The 20,001-nt window shown below is 34.8% G+C and overlaps 1 pseudogene; it reads right to left on the reverse strand.

Annotated features, from left to right (window-relative positions):
• Positions 1-1,543: 1,543 nt before the first annotated feature.
• LOC149570274 (F-box/LRR-repeat protein 14 pseudogene) lies at positions 1,544-3,954 on the reverse strand (annotated as a pseudogene).
• Between the last annotated feature and the right edge of the window lie 16,047 nt (positions 3,955-20,001).

Consider the following 20,001-nt stretch of genomic DNA (forward strand, 5'->3'; position numbering starts at 1 on the left):
GGGGGTGAGGATCCCAAGGGAAGACCAAGATAGGTAGAGGGGAAAGAGCCTACCCCACAACCTAGAATCCTGGCGATTTTACTTTGTCTAAACTCAGAGGTGTTGGTGAAAAAGAGTGAGCTTTTGTTCCAATTAATCAGCTGACCTGTCCCACTGGAGTAAGTATCAAGAATCTTCTTCAGGGCTCTGGCCTCTTTGACAGAAGCTTCCCCCCCCAAGATAGTATCGTCAACAAATTGCTGATGAGTGAAGGGAACGCAATTAGAGGAGGGAAGGATCCCTTTGATACAAGCCTCATGCTTTCTATGGTCTATAAACCTTCCTAAGCATTCAGCTAAAATGATGAACAAAATGGGCGAAAGGGGGTCTCCTTGTTTGAGGCCTCTGGAAGGTTTGAAAAAATTAGAAGGGACTCCATTAACCAGAACAGCCAAGGAGGAGGTGGAGACCAATTGAGAGATAATTTTGCAAACTTTACTGTCAAAGCCAAAAGTCGAGAGGACCTTCCCAAGGAGAGACCAGTCCACCCTATCATAAGCTTTAGAAAGATCCAGTTTGAGAAGCATACCTTCCCGTTTGGATGCCTCAAGAGAGTGGATGACTTCATGCACCATCTGGACAGAATCCAAAATTTGTCTCCCTGGAACAAAACCCGATTGATGCTGCGAGATTATCATGGGCAATATCTTGAGCATTCTTAAAGTGAGAACTTTAGAGATGATCTTGTAGAGAGAGTTGCACAGACTAATAGGTCTGAAGTTGTCCAAACTCAAATACTTCTGTTGATATCAAAAGCACTCTCTATTAAAACTTGGTCACAACCTACACATTTGTTGATGAATATGCAATGACAACCAGTCTATGCTTCTACTAATTAATATGCAACCAATCAAAAGGATCCTTATTGTAGACACAGGAAGGATTTAACAAACAATTTTTATATGATTCTTTGCAATTCTAATGCAAGATGTTTGACTTAGAAGCAACATATCAGAGTACAATAGATAAAGATTTGATCTACATTTTTTATCAAAACAATTACATATTCTAAAAGAACTTATCACTTGTATGAGGTTCTAGTAAATCAGCAAAGAATATAATTTAGTAAATCCTACAAGGTCCATTTCATAAAAAAAAAATACAACATACCTTATATCGATATCCTTTTTCTTTTTAGTGACTACTGTAGCACTTTAACTGTCCAAAAATTCATGGAAATATGTGAACAAAAACATCTCTGGTGAAAGAAAACATGAGAATAGAAGTTTAGTATTCATGTCAACAATCCAAGAGATACAGTCTTGTCACACCTAATAATTACAATCAAAATATTATCTAACTAGGAATACAACAAAAGAGAAAATTCTATATTCAGCATCTGATGAGTCCATTGTACTTATATGAAAAATGAACTGGACCCAACTTAAGCTTTTCATTTAAACAAGAAAATATTAATAGAAAAGAGTATATTGTTTGCACATTAAACCCTTTTTCATTTTGTGTCAAAATATTTGTAATTTAAATAAAAGCTTTGTAAGAAATTCTAACCTAGGCAAGGGAAATGTTTGACAAGTTGCAACCCCTCATTGGTAATCTCATGGCATTGTATAGTTTGTTGGATATTCAGAAAGCAAGCTGAATAGAGAGCCTCCATACCACTGTTATTGAATGAATATACATGGTTAAACAATAAAACCCAGATTGGGCATCCTTCAGTCAAATAAAGGATACCTATGAGGGTAAATGAAGACATGGAAGGGAAGTCTCCATCTAAGAATGCTATTTTAATAGATTCTATTTCAGAGCCATTTGTGTAATGGTTTTCGAACTCTCATCTATCAATCTTAATGGATTTCTCATCAGGATGAGAACTGAGAAATCTAAAGTAACTCTAATGACAAGTATTGCAGCTTTGTACACTACTAGGAAAGAGTTATCAAATTATTATCCCTCCCCCCAATACACAAATCAGCATGAAGCTTTTACAAAGCTTGATAAATTACAAGAAAACACGTAAGTTGTCTACCAAGGATAATGAGGCAATTGACAAGACTCAAATCCTCCAAGGACTAAAAAACTAGGTTAGTGGACATCAATAGTATTGTTACTTGCCTCATGTAAGCTTAGTTTTGAAGTGAGTGGTCCATCATGAAGGTTTGAGCCTTAATGTTTCAGTAAATAATTTCAAAGCTTCACTGGCTTAACTCAAAATCCTGTAGTATCACTATGAACTATCATAGAACAATAAAATTTTGTATTTAAGGTTCAAATTAGTGAAGGTAATACATTTTTTAGCTTTTAGCCAATTTAGACACTTTTTGTTATAAAAAGGAATCATTTTGATTGGGGGTTTTATTCCCCTTGTAATTCCACAACATATTGGAATGGTGTTCTTTGAGAGGATGTGTAGACCACTAGTTTATTGCACATCTCCATGGTGCTTTATAACATGACATAGATATGTGGTAAACCTCCTATTGGTTGATTGGTTTGATTGCGAGTAGTGGGCATCCCACAGGGAGCATTTATTTTTGGCAAAAGATGTATGTGTGTATATAAAAAACACAAATATGTGGAAACATATACCCCATTCATTTTAATACATTATGCTGATGGTGTGTATTTTTGTGTTTGTTTCTTTAATGCTTTGTAGATTTAATATATTCCATATGAACAATGCCTATCTTGCCTGTAGTTTGCAAGTTTGGCATATTGACAGTTTGGAATAAGAAATTCTTTTGTGAGAAACTATGTAATTAATACATGTGTTATGTTGACACTTATTAAATAATAATAATTAAATGGTTTTATCCTTCGAAGTTCCATTCATCTTCAAAAATGTACACATATATTTTATATGCTTTCAAACAAGTACAGTAAACTATTTGAGTTCCTTAATTATATTTTAATGTGCTAAATGAAGTCCACTAAGAATGGGAATGGGTAGGGATCTATGATCTATAGTGAATTATTTGGAATTATGCAAGTTTTATAATAATAAAATCACTCCCACTCATGTAGACTGTGAAAATCTCATTTTCTATGTTTTCTAAATGATTGATCTTCAAATATATGTTTGTATATACTATAGTTTCAAATAAGTAAAGAGTAAACTGCTTTGGCTTTACATCTCAATATATTTCAAATGAAGTCTAGTAAGATTCAAGAATAGAATGGGTGGAAGTTTAGGACCAAAAATTAATTGTTGGAAGTCATACAAATAGAATGGTAAAATATTAAAAAGGCACGTGCATCCCAAGTTTAGAAATTACACTATCTCTGCCATCTTTTAACAGCTAGACGACCATACACTTTCATATAAATGCAATTTGTATCAACCTCAAATTGTAGTCTTTTTAGCTTCCTCCAGCCCCAATCTGGCTTAGCCAAATCATGCTCTCCAATAGCCTAAAATTTCTTGATTTTCAAATATTCCAAAATTTCAAGCCTACCTAGATATTCGAGTCATTGTACACTACTCACATTGAGGCATCTGGTTAGATAAAGCATCAAAAAATTTTTGCATCCTACAACTAAAGACAATATTCTACAACTGGTTATGCTTGGAGTAAAATTTAACCTCAATACTTTAACCCTTTACAAGAATCGACATACCATGGACCCACATTAGTAATAAACATGCAGAGGTTAAGAGTTCACTAAGACAGCTGGAAAATAATTTTTAGGCCTTGATTGTGCAACTGCTTATCTAACTTTGACATCCATCCAAAATACATTATACCCAATTTGGCTAAGTTAGGGAACCACATAAAAAGTGTAGATATATAATGCCTCATTTGTTGGGCTTAAACCACATCACACTCTCGAGTATTCCCATTGTTCCTTCTCAATTTGAGAATTTTTTTTGTAGATTAGAGAAGAAGTATTTCATTCTGATGTGTTCTTAATCCGATGCAGTACTTCCCACACCAATTGATCTGGTAAAGCTTCCATCACATTCAAAACTTATAAGAATTCCACACTGCTGGCACATTCAGCCACAACCACTTACACCATCAAGATATACTACTCGTAATCCTTATTTGCAAATTGTAGACTACACAAAGAAAAACTCTAGGCCACTTATACACCATCTATTTAATCATTCCACCCATGGATTGATGACACAGCATGGACTGATTCCAAATTAAAAATTTAGAATTCAAAACATAGAAAGAAAAGTAAAATCAAGGATTTAAATAGCACAGTGAAGGAGGATGACATCATAGATTTCTTTCCTTGGGTGATATCTATTAAAGAAAGAAATTCAAAATAATTGTGAGTGGTGGTCATTTTGACTTATCCAATATAAAGATTATTCTTCTCTAAATCACAAGATTGTGTTCTTAGATTGATTCCTATATGTTGGGAAAATCATTTGTTTAGGGATTTGATGACATGATAAGACTCTAACTTTTCAATTTCTACCATTTTTAGTAATGGGGGGTCTAAGCCAACCATAAATGATCACTCTGAAGTCTCAAGAAAAAATAAGTTCACCACTATTGGTTTTTTTCAAGATAGTTACAGGCCTTAGCTCATGCCAATCATGTTTCTTATAAATAATTATCAACAATGCAAACAAGTGGAGATTCAAACAATTTGCAGCAAACTAATAATAGTTTTCATATGAATCTGCTTCTCCCAAACTGAGAAGTTTCAAACTATGCTGATTCAAACCCCATATGAATCCACTTTTCCCAGTTGTGCCCTTAAAGCCAATATAAATTTGGAATAAAGTAGTGGATGAGATCCAAAAAATATTCACTTTCAAATTACAAGGAAGCTTTGGCAATATTACAAAATGCAATGAAATAGATTCAACATGAAGCATTGAAATCCATTATTGCATTAAGCACGAATTGTGGTTCAAATAATTTAAATAGAAAAGATGTTAGTGAGTATTCCATCTTTACATTCTAAACAGGATTCCCAAAAAAATATAGCTTTTAGGGATGAAAACACTAATGGATATTCTATCATTAAATTTAACACTGAGTGCTACACATAGAATTATTTTATGCATAAATATCCTTCATGCTTTATGCTTTCAATCTACAACAATTGTATTTTGATTAGCAACCAACAATAAGATTTTATGCAGTATCAAATTTTGTTGTGCTAGGTATTATCTTCATTAGATTAGCATAATAGGGTCATATTAGCATTCAACAGGGCAGTGGCTTCCTGCAAATGCATGGCTAAACTTTTAAAAGTAGTATGTGACTATTTGTAGTATTTCATACTGAGCCAACCTACACTAGCTTCTTATCTACAGTCTTTTTGTTATTCCTCTTCTACTTATTACTGCTTTTATCTGTATTCTCATACTGATTAGAGATTGCAGTTAGAAGGGAAGAGAAATGCATCTTCTCTTGCACATGATTTATTATCTAGTTTTCTTCTTGAATTATAGTTAGTTAATTGAATTTCCTATTTCCTAAATATACTCTATAGGGTTCTTTCAGTGTTTTGTGGTACCTATTTCTCATCAATGTAGCCGCAAACACAGAGACTTGGTTTTCTTTTTAATCCAAGAAAAAATTAGGCAACCTTTGTGTTTGCTATGATATATTCAAGCTAGTTTTAGATAGAAGTAGACATATTAGACTTTGTACTTTTTAGTCAAACTAAACAGAGATGCCTCTCCATTCTTGCACAAAATGTTTTATCTGGATTCTTCTTGAATGATAGATTGGAGTTACTTGATTGAATTCCCAATTTCCAATGTATACTCTATAGGATATTTGCAATTATCTTGACTATAACTCTTATAAGATATACCTCTATTTCATTAGTATAAGTCTCTATTTTTATCCAAGAAACAAAATTGGGTGGATTTGGTGTTCACTATCATTTAATTATGTGGGTTTGCGCTGTGCTGGTTGGAGAAGGGACCACAACATCAACACCCACTACATGATCAGTCACTACAATATCAGCATTGATATCTAAGTAGAAGTAAGCCAAAATAAACTTGATTAGTTGTATTATTTTCTTCCTCCTGGGCATACAAAATTTTACGTTCATTCGAGACATGAGAATCCTTTGAAATATGCCAGTTTTAGGTGTTGATTAAAATTTGAATTTGAAGCCAAGGATTGTGCCAAAACAAACAACTATATTCATTTCATTGTTGAGTGGAGGACCCCAATGATAAAACACCCCATATCACTTTATTTGTAGGGTACGGGGTGCTGATTCTACATTCTATATAGAATGTGTACGAGATCGACTAAAATCTACAGTCTTATTGATTCTTATGAAGGAAATGAATGCTAAAACTAATCCCAAATCCTTTAAGAGATTGAGGGTATGTATGAACAACACAAAGGAAGAAATTTACAGACATTAATAATGGAAGGGTAATAATGTTAAAATGAAAATGAGGGCACCTGTAGAAGATTCAACTCCTGGTGCAGGTTTCTCCTTCAAATCCTACTTCTTGTGCCCTTGTTTATGCTCTGTGTATTGTGTGCATTATCCTCCTTGTTGCATTGTTGTCTGACCTTCTTCATGCTAAACTCTAGGTAAGCAATGTTTTCCTAGGCAAAATTGTGTCCTAGGGTAAAAGCCCAGTCCCATTTTTCTGCCACATTTGTGACAATGGATGAATGTGGGTCTAAAAATTTTAGATTTTGCAACTCAATCGGTTACAAAGGTATATCACATACCATTTATAATAATGTTCCTATTTAATTGCCACAAAAAATTTATATTTGTTCTTTTAGATAAGGATTATGTTCCATTTACATACATTATTTTGAAAATTAATTTTACATTTGAATTTCTTCTAGATCTATGATTCTAGTATAATAATAGAGATACAAAGATTTTTTAATTAATTGTCAAATTTTCACAAATCTTGTAAGTGTAAAGAAGAAATAAAACTTAGTGCAATGTGTGTCTAATCCAACCACTTCAAATACACATGGCTTTTACCTAAAACCATTTAAACACACAAAAAAATGAATCATAGGTTAGTGTCCTTCAAATTGATATCAACTAATATCAAATTGGTTATTTAGATTGGATAAAGAAAGATGGAAAACAATTCATTTGTATTATATCTTAATTTTCTAAGCATCATTATGATAAGCAACTTTTATGAAAAAATGAAATTTTCAAGTAAATATCTTTGCATAAGATCAAATATCAAGGGTTTCTTCTCATTGTTAAGCCAAAATTTTGTGTCAACATATCGACCAAAGTCAAATCCAAATCAACAAGTCAAACAAGGTCCAAGTGTGGCTAGATGTTCCTAGAAAGTAGTTGATACCTCAGGCTTAAATTGTGACATTATGTTATAAGGTCTTGAGAGGAAATATTAATATAAGTGAAGTGATTCATTATTTCTAATCAAAGAATACAATAAGACTCGGAAAACCTCAGAAAAAATCAAGAGCATTGCATAAACCTTCATATTTACCATCAAAGCCTTAGTTTCTCCCAACTTCCACAAAGATGCAAAATGAGGTGAATGAAAATGAAATGTTTCTCCTAGCCACTACAAAAAGGAAAAATGACAATAATAAAAATGAAATTTTTGATTTGGGGTCCCCGCAAAGAAAGGAGAGGTTTTTAACCTTATTTTTTAATTTTATTTTGTAACTAATAGTACCCGTGATAATGTTAGAAGCATGTTTTATTTGCATTAACCAAAAGGATAATATTTTTATGGAAAAACTTAATAAATATTAATTGATATTGTAAAATTAATGTATGAAATGAGAAAAAGTAGGAAAGTTCTTTTGAGGAATTTTAAATTTTTTTTAAATGAATCTAAATGTAAAATATTTAATAGATAATTTTTTGTAGGTCATATTTATCAAATATTATTTTGAATGTAAAATTAATGAACTTATTTTAAATTATGTCATTAGTGTATTTCTATATTATTTTTAGACCACTTACACAATATTTCTAATATCCACTTTAACCTCTTTTTGATCTTGCGTGTTAGCACTACTTTCAAACTTTCAAGCTTCAATTTTTAGAAATATTCTTGTTCTTTTCTTGAAACCATTTCCATCTACAATGATCTAGGTCTTAATTGTCATTGGCAATGGTTTTCCCAAAAAATAATTTTGCAATCTACTTTGTAGGGTTTTTGGTAAATGATGACATTTTGAACATTGCCCAGAAGAGAAATGATAGAGTACTTGAAATAGAGTTGTTTACAGGAAAATAATAGACCATTATCTATAAACTTGAAAACAAATCAAACGCATGCCACCATTATGGGTTTTATTTTCTTCAAGAGTTTATAGATAGATTGTGAGGAGTGTGAGTGCAGACTAGGGTGATTTTGAGTTTATTTCTAATTCAATATTAGTTGAGAGGGCGTTTGAGGAAGTTAAGTGATAATAATGTATTGATAAGATAAAGATTCCATTAGCGAGTAATAAAAGTTATAAAAAAAGTTAAGGAATGTATTATTATGATAAAAAATACATCGACAATTCATTTAATAGTTTGTTTGCGTGACTAATTATTAGTGACCAATTGTTAAGTCATTTATTTAGTCACTTATCTTTCTCTAACCTTATAGTTTTACCCAATGACTAAATCAGTCATTTATTTAGTCACTTATACTTATGAATTGTAAAGCATTACTAGAATTTGATCAATTTTAGTCACGTGACTAAATGTTTTAGTCTTGTGACTAAATGTTTTAGTCATGCAGTAATTTATTTGTCAAATTTCTACTAGTGGGAGTGGCTCCTGTGGGGGTATGGATGGAGGTGTGGTAGGTCCAAAGGGCAGGAGCAATTTGGAGATGCTAGTTATGACCAACTATATCAACAATTTTCTTTAGGATTTTCAAAATGGTTTTATTGGTGGCTTTAGCTTGGCCATTGCCTTGGGGGAAGTATTTGGTGGAAAAATGCTGGGCGATTCTGAATTTCCTACACAATGTGGCAACTTCCTAATTTTTGAAAGGAGTTCCATTATCAGTCATGATGTCTTGAGGGATACTAGAATGATAGATAATGTAGTTCAAAATGATATTTGAAACCTATTTTTTGGTGGTGTAGGTTAAAGGAATAGCCTCGACTCCCTTTGTGAAGTACTTAGTAGCAATAATAATATCCTTGTGGCCATTTGCAAAATTAGGATATATTTGACCAACAAGATCAAATCTCCAGCGGGAAAAGGGCCATTGTGTGATGGTGGGTTGAAGGTCCTAGCTGGGAGCGTGTATCAAATCTCCATGATGCTGATAAGGAACACATCATTTCACAAAATGATAGGCATCAAATTCCATAGTAGGCCAATAGTATTGGTGTACCTCTTCTAACACCATTCTAGCTTCATCTAAACTAAGACATAAGAGGAGGGTTCCATCGAAGTGTTTTCAAAAAAGTGTATCACCTAGGATAGTATATCAGGTAGTGTGAAAGATGAAGGTTTTTCTTTGGTTTGTGGAAAGGGCTATGGGGATCATTTTGTGATGAAGATACACAAAAATGTTAGAGTACCATGGAGATTTAGGACTGACTATCTCACACACTAGCTCTGATTTGGGTTGCTTATAAGCAGGAAGAAAAAGATTCTCAACAAGAAACTCATACTTAAGACTATACTAAGGCATGGAGATCATGGAGGCAATGGTGGCCATAGCATCTATTTCTTTGTTATTAGTCCTTGGTATCTACTGAAAGACTATCTTAGTGAAGTGTTGTTTAAGGTGTTCAACTATTCAATGATATGGCAACAGCTTTTCATCCTTAATATTCCATCTAATAGCTTGACAGAGCTCTATTACTAATCCTTCATGCTTAGCTATGTTCTTTGTGCAAGAGAATGAAATTTTGTAAGACTTAGGAATATGGTCTCCTTGTGATCTATCAAACAAAATTCTTGCCTCCGATCCCTTTTGTGTGAAGGAACTATCAAAATATAGTTTCCATTGCATACTAGGGGTAATAGTCATAATTGTGTCATCTAGAAAATTTTCTATAATAGGATGGTCTCCTTGAAGAGGAGCTTCGACAAGCTGGTTTGCAATTACTTGTCCCTTAATGGCCTTGTGATCTTTATAGACAATGTTGAATTCACTTAAAATCAAGACCCATTTTGTGGCTTAGCCAGTGTGGGAAGCTTTTGATAGAAAATATTTGAGGGGATCTATCTTGGCATTAAGATGCATAGTGTGATTAAGCATATAATGACGTAGTTTCTGCATGCAAAACACTACCACCAAACAAGCTCTCTCAATAGCAGTGTAATTCAACTCATAGCCAACTAATGTTCGACTAAGAGTGTATGACTTGCTCATTACCTTTGTCATCTAGTTGTGCCAAAAGAGCACCTAAGGCAACTGAAGTGACAAAAATGTATAGAATCAATGGTTGTCTTGCAATTGGAGGGACTAGAACTGGTGGATTAGCCAAGTATACTTTAACTTGCTCGAATGCTTTTTGACATAGGCAATCCCATTGAAACTTAGTGTCTTTTTGAAGCAAATGTTTTAGTGGATGAACCTTATCTACTAACTAGGACACAAACTATCTAATGAACTATAACCTTCCTTGAAAATTGTGGACCTGTTTCAATGTAGTAGGTGGAGGCATTTTCATGATGGATTTCACTTTGGCAAGATCTACCTCAATACCTCTTCTTGACACTATGTAACCTAACAACTTGCCTGATTGGACCCCAAAAACATACTTCTTCAGATTAAGGTGCACTATTTATTTCTCCAGCCTTTCAAAAATGGTGGTAAGTGTATATGTGAAAATGCGGCCTATGCTAACACACACACACTTCAACATGATCATTGCATGTAGATTCATCTCGAAATGAACATTGGATTGTTCATCCGAAATTTTCCCTACAAAGCGACCTGTTGGCTTCTATCTAAAGGGATTTTGCCTATTAATATCCTCAAAATCAATGTGTAGGCAACCAGACCCTCTAAGAATGAAGGATTTGACAATGAAATTAAGCTAAGAATGAGTATGCAGATTAATCTAAAATGAAAGATGCAATGTAATCTAAGAATAAATAAAGCAAACTAGATTAAGCATATGCATGATTAAACTAAAATGAGATTAAACTAAGAATGAGAATGTATGCAAGAAATGTAAGTAAATATGAGCATGAATTTCAGCAGTGATTTGATGCAAATTCTCCAAATTCATCCTCCCAAAATGAAGAGATGAGGGTCTCTTAAATAGACTTTCCTAGAATCCATCAACGGTTGAGATCGATTCGGATCAACGGTCAGGATTGAAGATGAGGTTCAGTCATAAAGGGAGATTCCCAAATTAAAGGGAGTTAACAGATTTGATTTTGAGTAAAATAAGGAGTTAACTATTTTAATTTGAGTATAAAAAGGAGTTAACTGATTTAACTCATTTTTGATCAATAGTGAACTGGAAATTTCCCTTTTTGAACTGAAGAGAGATTTTGTTGAGATATTTAATTTAATAAAATGTGATATGCTCTCATAATTACCTTTTTCTATTTAATTAAATAATCTTTAATTAATTAGAGACACTTTTCTTATTTAATTAAATAAATTCATTTAATTAATTAGGAATGGCTTCCTATTTAATTAAATAACTTTGTTTAATTAATTAGAAGTAAGTACTCCATTTAGTTAAATAATTTTGTTTAATTAATTAGAAATACCTTTTCCATTTAATTAAATAATTATATTTAATTAATCAAGATAGGCATATTTATTAAATTAAATAAATTTAATTCCATAGTACATTAGCCTTAGGATATAATTTAATTTAATTAAATTATAAATACTTAATAATTAAATTATAATTAAATCAAGTAGGTTTAATGTGAGTAATATGAGTAAATACCATAGGAATTAAATAATAAGCATGATGAATGCAGATTTAGGTTTTCTGCATTTGACAATTAAGTCAAGTAGCGAGTAGCAGAATGAGAATTGCCTATTAGAATAGGTCTTAGGATTGATCAAAAATAGACCAGAATTGGTATAATGGTAATGGGCCAATTTTGGGGTATTACATTTTGCCCCTCTTTGAATGAATGTGCGAGTAGCACGTTCAATTCAAAGAAAATCAGAAAGCATGATGTGAAGATGAGATTGGTTCCGAAGTTGATGACACAGAGACCAATTGATAAGCTTTTAAGGACTATCTCTAGAACAGAGCTTAATCCCAAGGGATCCAAGCAGAGCACTTAGATACCTAAGATTGATAGCATTTAAAAGATTATCTCCAGAATGGAGCGTAATCTTTAAGGATCCAGAGAGAACATCTAGATACCTAAAATTGATAAGCATTTAAAAGGCTTCTTTAGAACAAATTTTAACCTTTAAGGATCCAGATAGAACACCTAGATACCCGAGAGTGATAAAGCATTTAGAAGACTATCTCCAGAATAGAGCTTAACCTTCAAGGATCCAAATAGAACACCTAGATACCTGAGAATAATGGAATTTAGAAGACTATCTCCAAAACGAAGCTTAACCTTCAAGGATCTAGATAGAACATCTAGATACCTGAGATTGATTGCATTTAGAAGATTATCTCTAGAACGAAGCTTAACCTTCAAGGATCCAAATAGAACACCTAGATACCTGAGATTGATAAAAGATAACTAGATCCCATCATGAGTCATAGAATCATCCACAGAATGAGGTTTGATTCTCAAGAGTCAGGGTTTAGACTGTCCCAATACCTGTCCATCAAACTTTGAGAAGAGTTTTTATAAGGTTGATCAATTGATGAAAAGATAAGATAGATGGAAAAGATGCCAGATAGAAGGGAACAAAATGCCCTAAGTGATGAGATGCCCCAAGTGATAAGGACATAAGATGGGAACCAGATGCCCCAAGAAATAGGTATTCAATGATGTAATCATCTTGCCCCCTCGGGAGAAAAATTGAAAGATGACACACCAGAAATAGATGTGAAGCAGTATATCATGAGATATAGAAGAATTTTGAGATTCAACAGAATGTAGAAGAGATTAGAACAATCTGAACAATAAAGAAGAGATCAGAACGATCAAAAGAAATATAAAGAGATCAAAATGATCTTGAAGAAATGTAAAGAGATCAGAATGATCTGAAGAAATTTGGAGGTTGATCCGAAGTGATTTCAAGATCCAAAAGACCAAGTTTGAGTTGAAAAGATTCCAAGAACTGTAAAGTATCAGAAATATTTGGATTGCACAACAAATTTTAAAATGCATTTTGAGCCACTTAAGTGTGTCAGATTTTGAATTTGATCTCGAAAAATGGGTTAAGAGCAACCAAAGTATCCAAGAGGGTGATTAATCAATCATTTGTGCAGTTCATGAAAGAACATGATACTTTGAAGAGATCAGCAATCCCTCATCAGAGAAGGTGAAAGTAGATTTTCAACTGAATCACATGCTTGTGCAAGTGAAGTATGTAATGCAAGACTATGTTAAATGCAACCCTAGGTCTGGTTACTGAGCCTCAATATTTAATCATCATCGGATATAGAACAAAGCTCATAGGTCATACAATTCCCACTGACATTGCAATCATAGAAATATGAATATAACATACATTATTGGGGTGTTGGGATTAAATGTAAGCATTTGAGTCACAAGAAGCCAGAATGACCAGAACATTTGTCCCTTTTAATGTAGCAAGTTAACATAAGCATTAGAGCATAAATGCTAGGATGACCTAAATGTTGCTTGCATGATAGGCACACCAAAAAAATGAGAGATTCTTCTTATGCTAAGTATTCAATATTCATTCTGTCGGCAATGACCCTTGTGTTCGTAACTTGAGATAGAAGTGTGCTAGATATACTTGTAGTGACCCGTACGTTCACTTAGTAGGACGAGTATTAGTATTTACTGTAGCATGAAGAGTTCACTCCAACAAACAAGGAGAAGCACCAACGTTATTGACGTATTCTTATAAAAGGAGTCGAGGTACACATGGCCATCCAATATGAGATGGAGGCTCTTATAGTGGACACCCCTCTTATAGGAAGAGATCAACTTTTTGGAACTAAACTGCAAATAGAAAGAAAAGAAAAAGATCATGCCCCAGTCATTACTTCTCTAGTCGAAGATGAAATCATCGAGTTGCTCAAAGGGATATGATAAAGAAAAACAAAGCAAACAAAGAAAATGCTCAACATATCCAAACAAGTATAACATTTTTGAGTTCAATGCTTTCAGGATTGATGTCAAGTGCTAATGTCCAGAACATGTAAGAAAGAAATCTCTTCAGTAGGGTGACAATAGTAGGCAAACGCAATCAGAACAACTGGTGACTGAGGTCAAAGAGGAATCTTCATGATGAAGAACCTAAGAAGGACTAAGTGACAGTAGACAGACATAGCCAGGACAACTGGTAACTGATGCAAAAGAGATCTTCCATAAAGGAATCTTGAGACATGACCTGAGAAACAGTAGGCAAACATAGCTAAAACAACTAGTGACTATTGCAGAAGAGATTCTACAAGGAGAATCTTGAAGAGAGTGACACTAGCGAAAGTAGGTAGACATATTGAGGACCACTGGTGATTGTCGTAAAAGAGATTCTATGAGGAGAATCTCAAAAAGAGTGACACTAGTGACAGTAGGCAGACATAGTCAGAACGAATGGTGACTATCGCGAAGGAGATTCTATGAGGAGAATCTTGAAAACAGTGACACTAGTGACAGTAGGCAGACAAAGTCAGAACGACTGGTGACAGTTGCATAGGAGAATCTATGAGGAGAATCTTGAAAAGAGTGACACTGGCGACAGTAGGCAGACATAGTTAGAATGACTGGTGACTATCACGTAGGAGATTCTATGAGGAGAATCTCGAAAAGAGTGACACTAGCGACAGTAGGCAGACACAGTGAGGATCACTAGTGACTATCATGTAGGAGATTCTATGAGGAGAATCTCGAAAAGGGTGACACTAAGGGGGGATGCCTCCGAGCTATGACAAGACTCAATCCATAGATACATGAGCAGAAATTAGGAAAAGCAAGAAAGTGAAAGCATGAAAGCGCAGAATAGCCAGAAGATGCGCTGCAAGATGGAGCATTGGGAACAAGAGGCACCTGTTTACCAGGTTTATACCTTCTTGGCAAGATTCTCTTTTTTTGCTACCATGATGCCTATTTCCAAGTTTTCTTCAATGGCACTATTTTTGTTTTTCAATTTTTTTTGTATTTTTCTTTTTTGAATTTTTTTGATTTTTTGATTTTTTACTTTTTTTTTGGTGTTACCAGGGTAACAATCTTTTTTTCAGGACTTTTTCTAATTTTTAGATTTTTTTAGAGATGACTAGCTCTCAAGAAGTATTACCTTGATTTTGTTTTAGTGTCTAGCAAGGTGTAGGACGAGATGTAGTAGCAAGCGAGTGAATAAGAAGAGATGGAAAGGCAAGGAGTATGAAGTGGTGAATGTTACTCTCAAGGAAAGTCTTCACAAGATTACCAAGGCTAGGGAAAAGGATATAAAAATATGAGCTCATGGTGTAATGAAGGGTGTCACGTAAGTAATCCAAGAAAATGACCATGTCAAGAGATTGCTAAGAACTAAGTTTTCTTCTTTCTTTCATTGATCAAGACCAAAGGGTTAACTGAATAGGACATCAAAGTTTTTTATGGAGGTTATGAGTGAATGACTTCAAGTATGACGACATCTGAAGGATAAGCAAGATTATGATAGGATGTCATGGATGGAAGAATTACGCATGACGCCTGTTTACCAGGTTTTCATCATGGTACTTATCCAAGGTGCCACAAGAAGTGGTTTTCACCATAGGATGGATTTATTTATCTTTACTTTTGCTACCAAGGTGCCTGTTTCCAGGTTCTCACTGAGGCACATTTTTTTCTTTTTTTCTTTTTTTTTTTTTAAATAGATTTTTAGAGTTTTTGGAAAGAATTCAAGCCTTCTTCAATTTGAATAGTGCTCCTATAAGAAAGATAAGTTATGATAAGCCAAGGCCGTAGCAAGGTACACTCAAAGATGCTGATAAGGTAATGGAAGGGAAATGATAGAAAAATGAGAGGTAGATGGAGGATAAGGTTGTTGGTTTTGGAAGACTAAAACAAGCAAGGATGGCAAGTAGGCATAAGATTTAGAGGATCTCATGAGGGTGGATGAGATATTAGGCAAGATAAACATTGACACACACCTTGAAGGGTAGTGGAATGATGGAGGAAATATGGATGAAATAGCTTGAGGCTTAGATATATGAGGTAGAAAATCCATTTTGGAGAGGGGTGGAGTAGAAGGTTTTGAAACATTTTTAGGAAGATGTTGGGAAGAAGATGGAGTGTCCAAGCCTTTGGAAGCTTGAATGTCAACTTTGAGATTTGTTTTCAATATTCAAGTCCTTCAAAAGAGACTTGGGAATCCATATAGCTTTTGATTTTTCATTAGATGCTTTGAAATGCATTTCTTCAACAACAAATTTAAGAACCCATACTTTCTTTGGTTGAGCTCTTTCAATAGTGGACCTTTGCAGTCTCTTTTGCATATTTTCCTTCTTGACATTCACATGTCGATTAGAGGAGACATAGTGAACTTTTGAGGATGGATTCATGCACTTGTGTTTGAGTTGATCATCCAAATTGCTTCCAAGGGACTTGGGATTTATGGATGAATGAGGCCAATATGACTGGTTGAGATAGAAAGGTGGATGTGAAGAGTTCAAGTATGTGTATCTTTGTTGATCTTGGGGTAGGGTATGAGGAACGTGTAATGGGCTAAGAGTGGAAGTAGGAGATAGAGGAACATAAGGTCCTAATATGGATGGAAGACTTGAAGGATTTAGCTTAGATGGATAGGGACCAAGGATAGATTTAGAAGATGTGAATGGACCATGAGTATGGATATCAGCATCTTTAGAGTGAGCAATATGACCAAAGCCATCAATAGATTTATGAATAACTGTTATAGGAGCAATACCTTTGATAGGAGTATTTAAAGCTTGAGCATAGTTTGAAAGTGAATGTAGCGAGGTAGAATAAGAGAGCGAGGGAAAACTTTTCTCTTCAAGAGGAATTTTGGGTAACATAGGAAAAGTATCCTTCTCTTGGTCTTTTATAATCTCCTTAAGGACAGTGGAAGCAATATCTTGATCTTTCTTAGTAGAGGTGCATAACATGGGAGATGGAGGACTATGTGGCTCTTGAGATGGAGGCACGAGATCTTGGAAGATTTGAAAGGGGATGAAGGAATCTTGGTCTTGATCAACACTTGTTTCTTCATCATTTAAGTTGTCCTCTTGACATGAAACCAAATCCAAGGATGAGGGAGTATCTGAATCTGTATTCGAATATATTTCTAGAGTCTCCATAATAGGCTCTTGAAGGGACAATGGAGCAATAGTTGGGTTGGGGATAATAGGAGGAGCAACACATGGCAGTTTTGGATCTTTTCTTTGTGTAGTATGGGAGAGGTTTGAAGCTAAGTCAAGATTAGCTTGAGTTTCCTTTAAAGGTAGTCCTTGAGGGTACACATAGTCAACTGGGGGAGTAGTGAGTTCTTTTGGTGAATATGTGTTGGAAAGATTGGACAATTTAGGAGGTGGATGTATGTTGGAGGAAGTAGAAGTTGTGTTTGAACCATTACTAGACATGGTTTCATGAGGTTGATCCTTCTTAAGAGTAGAATCTTTAGTAGTTGAGAGCTTAGATTTTTGAATTATGCCTTTGTCAAAGAGATCTTGGATCTTGTTTTTCAGCTCCTTACAATGGGAAGTTTTATGCAAATTATGTCTATGATAGGCACAATAGTTACTCATAAAGGAAACTCCCACCAAAGTGACCTTAGGTAACACAATGAGTTTCTTTTGAAGAAGTTCTTCCAAAGTTGATTCATAAGATCTTCCCAAAGGGGTGAAATCATGCTTTGGTTTAGGTTCCCAAGGTTTTTCTTCAAAAATATTTCTAGGTTTCTTGAGTGTATGTGAGGTGTTCTCAGATGTCTTGGATTCAAGATCACAAGAATGTGATTTTTGGTTGTCATAAAAGGAAGGAAAATTTCTCTCAAGGAGAATTTGTTCGATGATGTGTTTTCCTCTTCTTTTAGTCTTTGAAGTTGAGCATTCATTGATTGGATTTTTTGCTTCATGCTTGCAATAAGAATCCCTTCTTCCTCACTAGGAAGATTGGATTTAGCACATTTTTTGTTAGCCATTTTGATGTACTATGTTTCAAGTAGTGACAACCAAGTTTTAGAACATAAGTCAAGTTGCCATAGTCATAGACAATGACAAAAAGCAATAGCATAGACAAGGACCACACTAGAACTTAGTCTCAAAAAAGCAAGATAAGAGTGCAGTATACTAAGGTATGAATAGTTTGATTTGAAGGCTATAACAGCCAAAGATTATGACTATCATGACACAGAGTACAACAAGCACTAAATGACAAGAGCAAGATAATTGAGAGACAAGACTAGTTAAAGTATGGATTGCAAGTCATTAGCTAAGCAGGATGCCACTGTTTAAGGAATGTTTCCAGATAGAAAGTGACAAACAGATGCACAAAAGGATAGCGTGCAGATCGCAGATAGATAAATCAAACCAAAAGTGGAAATGCTAACACAAAGTCTCACGTGAGAAACCTTATTGGCCGCGCGAAGAAGTTTTATGGGTCGTGCGAAGAATTTTTATGGCTCGCGCAAAGTTTAGTGACAATTTTTAATTTTGTGCGAGAAAGATCTCAAGTCACATGAAGACTCATGATAGAATTTTAATTTCGCGCGAGGACAAAATAATTTTGTGTGAGGGCCAAATGATTTTGCGTGAGACTAAAAAAGTTTTCGCGTGAGAAAGCAGATCAGTTTCAGAATAGCGACTAATTTTGGCAAGATTTCTAGACTTTTTAGATCGTTTTACTAAGCAAGTAGATAAACAAGCATGTAGAACAGCAAGCAGGTGATATCAAGCATATCTGAAAACAATGAGAAAGGGAAAAAGCAACCTTGTGCATGAACAATCAAGTGACTTAGTTTTGTGCTAATCCCTAAGAGAGCTATTTGTGTATGTTTTCAAAAGGTTTTGCAATCACACATACATCCCTAGAAAACAAAAGTTGGCCTCTCTAAGGTTCTTAGTAATGGTTTGACTCTGCAACTTTTATGACTCACAGGGGTGACCTGCAATCCCAGCGCACTGAGGTTTTGACACAGTCCGAGAACTTAATCTTCAAGAGTTGGTAGGGAGATCTGACAACCCACAATGAACCACAGCCATGGAGATTTCTTCCACAAGGACATTTATATAGCGCTTGTCACTACCATGGCAAAGATGGCTATTACCGCTTGAGGTTCCGTCAACGTAGTTTTCCCTGTAGAGGGATTGTCTGCTACGGTTAACCCTCTCTAAAGGTGACTGACTTACAATAGTATACCACAAGGGGACTTAGCTTCTAGATTCAAGGTTTTGACACCTTTTCACCTATAGCCCAATCAAAGAAGACAGATTAATTCGACATGCTAAACTAAGAGTATCTCTTAAAGATCTATGATATCAACTCCCAGTGATCTATCAACCTCTCCGGAGAAAGGATGCCTTAATCAACAAGTCAAAGATTCATCTATCTACGAGATGCTCAAAGTATCCTCCCCACCTATAAGGAATCCATCTTAGAGAGGAGTTTCACTAGGAACCCACTCCCTCAAGATCCACGAATAGTGTTCATGGGGGCTTAATTACTATGTGTGTACAGATGTTAATTCTCGAAAGCAAATCTATCTAAAAGAAATCAAAAAGAATAAGGTGGTACACTTAACACTTTAACTAATGTGAGGTGAGTCCAAAGATGTGGAACATTTAACCCCTCACACAAGCCAAAATGAGTCCACAACTCAGAAACTAGTGAGTTCTAGAAAGCACAAAAGGGTTGCCTTGTGGAGCCTTTAACGCTTATGTCTTGTAGACCCCTCCCCTATTTAATGTGGTGCTGAGCTTGCAACCACAGGGTGGAATGAGGGGCTGGCGAATTAGCGAGACCAATAACCTAAGATAGCTAATTAGATCTATCACTAAAGACTAAGCCTGC

This window comes from Cupressus sempervirens, chromosome 3, assembly GCF_028749045.1.
Source record: "Cupressus sempervirens isolate cs-2001-9-10 chromosome 3, ASM2874904v1, whole genome shotgun sequence".
NCBI lineage: Eukaryota > Viridiplantae > Streptophyta > Pinopsida > Cupressales > Cupressaceae > Cupressus > Cupressus sempervirens.